This window comes from Mustela putorius, unplaced genomic scaffold (genome assembly GCF_011764305.1).
Source record: "Mustela putorius furo isolate JIRA1106 unplaced genomic scaffold, ASM1176430v1.1 tig00000430_pilon_pilon_pilon, whole genome shotgun sequence".
Classification (NCBI taxonomy): Eukaryota; Metazoa; Chordata; class Mammalia; order Carnivora; family Mustelidae; genus Mustela; species Mustela putorius.
Window position 1 is genome coordinate 4,006,610 of NW_025421377.1, and position 6,074 is coordinate 4,012,683.

At 41.7% G+C, this 6,074-nt stretch overlaps 1 protein-coding gene across 3 annotated transcripts in view; it reads right to left on the bottom strand.

Moving 5' to 3' along the window:
• Positions 1 to 6,074, bottom strand: part of TEC (tec protein tyrosine kinase) — a 140,232-nt gene that overhangs the window by 117,005 nt on the left and 17,153 nt on the right. The window lies entirely within an intron of this gene.

Genomic DNA, 6,074 nt, shown 5'->3' on the forward strand with positions numbered 1-6,074 from the left:
TCCAAAGAGGTCTCTCCTCTACAATGGCACCTGAGTGAGCCTGATACAGAAGCATTCAGTCTGCCTAGTTTGACAACAGTGCTCATATTCCCCGACCCTGGCTGATGGCTGGAACTTTTCCAATAGTGGGTATACCCTTTCGTTCCCAAAACCAGAAATAAAATACAGAACTCAAGTACCCCCTGAAGAAGGTAATACACTGACTGAAGTTTATTATGATTCTCAAGCCCAGCCTCTCTTGCCATCTTGAATATTTCTGGGCTGCAGTTCCCCCTCCCTACTGTGAACATGATCTCCTCTGTGGGTCAGTGACCCCCTTTGGCATAGCGACTTGGGTTCCCAAACCTAAACCATTCCCTTGACCCACCACATTCACCTCCAACAACTACATCCCTTCTGAGTCACTTTATAGCAGAAATTCTTGAAAGACAGGATGCATTCACGTGCTTTCCACAAACCACTCCCATCGGCTTCCATCTCTATCATTCCACCAACATTGCCTTTGTTGAGGTCACCAAGGACCTCCTTGTGGCCAAACCCAGTGGACACCTCTCACTTCTTATCTTACCTCCCAGCAGTGTTCAAACACAGCTGACCATTCTCTCCTTGAAACACTTAGTGTCTCTCAGTTCTCTGTGACACCAAAGTTGCCTGGATGGTTTTCCAATCTCAGAGGCCATACCTTCTCAGTCTGCTTTGCTCTCTGTTTTACTGTGGAACACTGCTGTGTACCAGAGCTTGCTTTCCTTCTTCATCCCTACATTCTCCTCAGGGATGGCCTCACCCAGCTGCCTCGCTTGAAAGGCCACCTGCATGTTGCTGATTCCAGAATCTACATCTCCAACCCTGGCCCCGGGAACCTCAGACTTACTCATCCAATTGCAAACCTGATGTCATCATTTGAATATCCAATAGGTATCTCCAACATAACATGTCTAAAACAGAACTCTAAATACTCCCCTAAAACTTATTCTTAACCCAGTCTTTGCCATCTAAGAAGACTTTAGATGGTGGCTTTACCACCTCCCCAGCTGCTCAGTCAAAAATCAGAGAGTTTCCTTTGATTCATTCCTCTGTCTCATACCTCAAAATTAATTCATGACCATGTTCTTTGAACTGCATCTCCAAAATACCCTACATCTGAACATTTAAGGTTTTACTTTTCTCTCATTCGTGCAATCTGTTGCACTCAGGACCCTGACTTTTCATAGCTCTCTGTACCTTTTCACACCTCTGTGTCTCTGGCCTTTGGCAATATCCTCCCACACTGACTATGGGTGTGCCCAGGAAACTTGCCTTGACCCACAGGACAGTAGTAAACTTAACATAAGCTAAAGCGTTAAAACCTGCTTGCTGGTTTCTACTCCCTTCTGCTTCTTTGCAATCAGTGTGAGATTGTGACTGGGCCAGCCTGAGAATAAGCCCAGGCTAGCCTACTAGAGGGACATAATATAAACACAGAGAGCAGAGCTGCCCCAGCCATCTCCACTGAGGCCATCCGAGATAGCCGTCAGCAAGCCCTTCCAACACATCAGAGAACCAAGGCAATATCGCAGAGCTGCCTAGCTGACCCTGATCAGCTGAGCCAAAACCACGTCAGAAGAACTACCCAGCTCTCCTATCACCTCATAAGCAAAAATAAATCCTTATTCCTGAATGCCACTGAGTTGATGGGATATTTGTTACATGGCATTATTGTGGCAATAGCTGATACAGCCACCACCATGCCTTGTCAAGACTATTGCAATAACCTCCTAATAGATACGTTACTTCCTGGGGCACCCGGGTGGTGTAGTCGGTTAAGTGCCCCACTCCTGGTTTCAGCTCAAGTCATGATCTCAGGATCATAAGAGTAAGCCCTGCATCGAGCCCCACATTGGGCTCTGTGCTCGCAAAGAGTCTGCTTCAGATTCTCTCTCCCTCTGCCCTTCCCACTCATGCTCGCGCTCTCTCTTCCTAAAATAAATATATCTTTTTTAAAAATGAATCCACTACTTCTTTCCATATCTTATAATCATTTTTCCATTTGCCAATCAATATAAACATTTTTAAAAAGTTAAATTAAATTAAAAAAATAAAAACAGGGGCATCTGGGTGGCTCAGTGGGTTAAGCCGCTGCCTTTGGCTCAGGTCATGGTCTCAGGGTCCTGGGATGGAGTCCCGCATTGGGCTCTCTGCTCAGCAGGGAGCCTGCTTCCCTCTCTCTCTCTCTGCTTGCCTCTCTGCCTATTTGTGATCTTTCTCTGTCAAATAAATAAATAAAATCTTTTTTTAAAAAAAATTAAAATTAAAATAAAAACATAATTCGATTCATGTCCTCAGTCCTACTTAAATCTTCTAATAGCTTCTCCACCCTTAAACTAAAACCCCATCTCCTTAACCTAACATACCACCTACTTATCCAGCTACGTCTGTTAACACTCTTCCCCCAACCCACTAAACCACCTAAGTCTTCTTCCTGTTCTTTACACACAGCTTTCCCTTGAGACCCCAGTCTAAAGTAGATAACCAGTCACTCTTAGGCCTCTGTTTTGATGATTTAAGTGATACTGATCATACCAACTGTACTCAAATGAGTGACTGAGAAAACAAATAAAACTTATCAATACATGACATTTTTCTTGATTTTTTTTAATTGTATGCACTCCCCACTGAGTGGAAGTTCCACACAAACAGAAACATAGTCTGCATATTTATCACTGGATCCTCAGCATTTCCTCCACATAGTAGATGCTCATTAAATAGCTGATGAATGCTACCTGACTTACAGAATAAATGATCAGATCCTTTCTGAGATCAGGTTTTTCGAAAGGTGAAAGAGCTAGGGAAGATGAAACGGCAAGAGAGAAAAGACAGACGGACTCTGGCAGAGAAGTCTAGAAGCAGAGAAAATATTTCACCTAATTAGGTGAAAATATTTCCACCTAATTAGGTGAAAATATTTTCACCTAATTAGGTGAAAATATTTCACCTAATAGAAAATGAAGGTAAGAGTTTGGGCTCTGAAAACAGCCTAGTATGGAAGTGTGGCTCTGCTCCTTCCTGGCTCTGTGAACATGGGCTCGCTACTCACCTCTCTGAGCTTGTGTCCTCACCTGTTAACTGGGGTAACAACTGCCACTTTGTTAAGTTGACATAAAAATTAAATAAGAAAATATATCTAAAGTGCTTCTCATGGTACATGGATCATGGCAATTACTCAAAAATGGTGGCGGTAGTGGTGGTGATACCTAAGGCAGCTCTACCATTGTTAATTAACTTGGCATAATCCATAGCATCTCACTTTATGTGTTCAGTCTATTGAATTTTTTTTTTTTTTCAATTTTCAGGCATATCAAATCATCCCTTTTCACCAAGACTGGAATGAGCATAGAACCTAGAGCCAGTAGAGCTGGGGTCTGGCTCTGGTTCTGCCACTTACTAGCTGGGTGACTTCAGGCAAGTCACCAACTTCCCAGACCTGAAAGTTACTTGTCATCGGCTCTGTCCATGCCCAAGGCAGGAGGTGCAGGAAACAGTTTGCCAAGAGGTGAAGGAACTGATATAATACAGAGATGTGGAGACGGAGAGACAAGCAGGCAGCCTATCACTCCAGTCCCTTCCAGAGCCCAAACAGGAATACATAAATACCTTAACTCCAGATTCCCAAATTGTATTTCTCAGAACACTAAGACCTACTAGATTATACCAGACCCTAACTTCATAAAAGCAGGGACACTGGCTCCTTTTATTCTCTGCCATAGGACCAGGGGCAGTGCCCACAGTGTACCAGCATATGGTTAACAGATTTATGAAAAGGAGCTCAACATCACTCATCATCGGGGAAATACAAATCAAAACCCCAGTGAAATACCACCTCACACTTGTGAGAATGGCTAAAATCAGAAAGACAAGAAAGAACACGTGGTATTGAGAATGTGGAGAAAAGGGAACCCTCTCGCACTATTTGGGGGAATGTAAATTGGTGCAGCTATTGTGGGAAACAGTATGGAAGTCCCTCAAAAATTAAAATTAGAAATACCATACAATCCAGTAATTCCGCTACTAGGTATTTACCCAAAGAAAGCAAGAACACAAATTCAGAAAGATATAGACACCCCTATGTTTGTTGCAGTATTATTTACAATAGATAAGGTATGGAAGCAACCTGGGGCACCTGAGTGGCTCAGGCAGTTAAGCAACTGATTCTTGATTTTGGCTCAGGTCATGATCGCAAGGGTAGTGAGACTGAGCCCCACATCAGGCTCCATGATAGGCATGGAGCATGCTTAAGATTAGTCTCTCTCTCCCTCTGCCTCTCCCCCCACCAAACAAAAATAAAAACAAAAGAAAGCAACCTAAGTATCCACTGATAGATGAGTGGATAAAGATCACATATAATCTTTATCCATATATATAATATATTATATGTTATAATATAATATATAGTATACATAATATACATAATACGCTATACATAATACATAATATACATAATATATAATTATATAATATAAAGATATATATATAAAATCTCAATGGAATATTATTCAGCCATAAAAAACAAATGAAATCTTGGCATTTGTGACAACATGGACCTAGAGGGTATTATGCTAAGTAAGATAAGTTAGACAGAGAAAGACAAATACCATGTGATTTTACTCTTACATTTTTTGTAAAATCAAAAAAAATAATAATAAATGAACAAACAAAAAAAGCAGAAACAGACCCATAAATACAGAGAACAAACCGGTACATGGTGGTTGCCGGGGGGGCAGGAGGTTGGGAGGGTGGGCAAAATGGGTGAAGGGGAGGGGGAGGTTCAGGCTTCCAGGTATAGAATAAGTCAGTCATGGGAATGAAAGGCACAGCATCAGGAATATAGTCGTTGGTGTTGTTATATGGGGACAGATGGTCGTTACCCCTGTGGTGAGCATAGCATAACCTAGAGTTGTCAAATCATTACTTTGTGCACCTGAAATGAAAGTGACATTGTGTGTCAACTGTAATTTAAAAAGAAAAATTAAAATGCATGTATTTAAACCCAATCAAAACAAAACATACTATCATAAGGGGTGCTTACCACAGGCTTGTTGAATGAACAAACACATATATTTGGGCCAAGCTATATTGCACAACGCCAAACTGGTTTCTTACGTGCGTTCCTCACAGCCTTTTCTACATGGACAGGCTCTGTGAATCATAGAGAATGCTGCCTTTCCCAGCCTTATGGGATCACAGATCTCACTCCTTAAACACAGCCCTTAAACCTTAAACATCTCCCAGAGCTGTAGTATTCTATAAAACAGTTTGAGAAACATGCTATGCTTAGATAATTCCAGTCATTTTCGCCACCATAAAAGAGACAAGTTCTCTTGCTCTTTACATATAACATCATAAAAGGCCAACTAATTTGACTCACATCTGGTCTGAGCTGTTTCCTCCACCTTCAAATCTCACAGCACCATGCAGGGCCTCCACGTTCCGCAGATGCCCTGCCCAGTTACTCTGCCCTGTTTCCTGTCTCCCTATAACCCATCTGCTCTGCAAATCTTTCCATTTTTTTCTTCCACTATCTCTTCTCTCTACATCCCTAGTCTTCTTATGAACTTTCTTAAACTGCTTTAACTACTCATCTTCCCTTTTTCTAAACAGCCCAATATCTCCATCTTATAACTTACAGTATCATTCCACCTCTGCAACTTTTCAAAGTACTTCTTCTCCCTTTTATAATAAAGACTGTTCTATCTCTTGCATTCTCTATATTGGACTCTTTTTAAAGCCACTTCTTAATCTTAAGTAAATATAATCACGTCAGATCCAATCTGGGTCCCCCCCCACACACACTTCCTACCATTTATTTCCCAGTGTTTGAGAAAGCAAACACACTGGGCCATTTCATACCTCCATGCTCTTGCTTGGGTTGTTCTGCCTAGAAGAGCATCTGCTGAAATGCCACTCATTTTTTTAAGGTCCTGATCATAGGTCAACTCTTTCATGAAATCTCCCTATTTTCCACTCCTGCCATAATTAACTACTCCCTCAAACCAGCCTCATGGCAGAACTGTCAAGTCAGTTGTGCATGAGAATGAAGA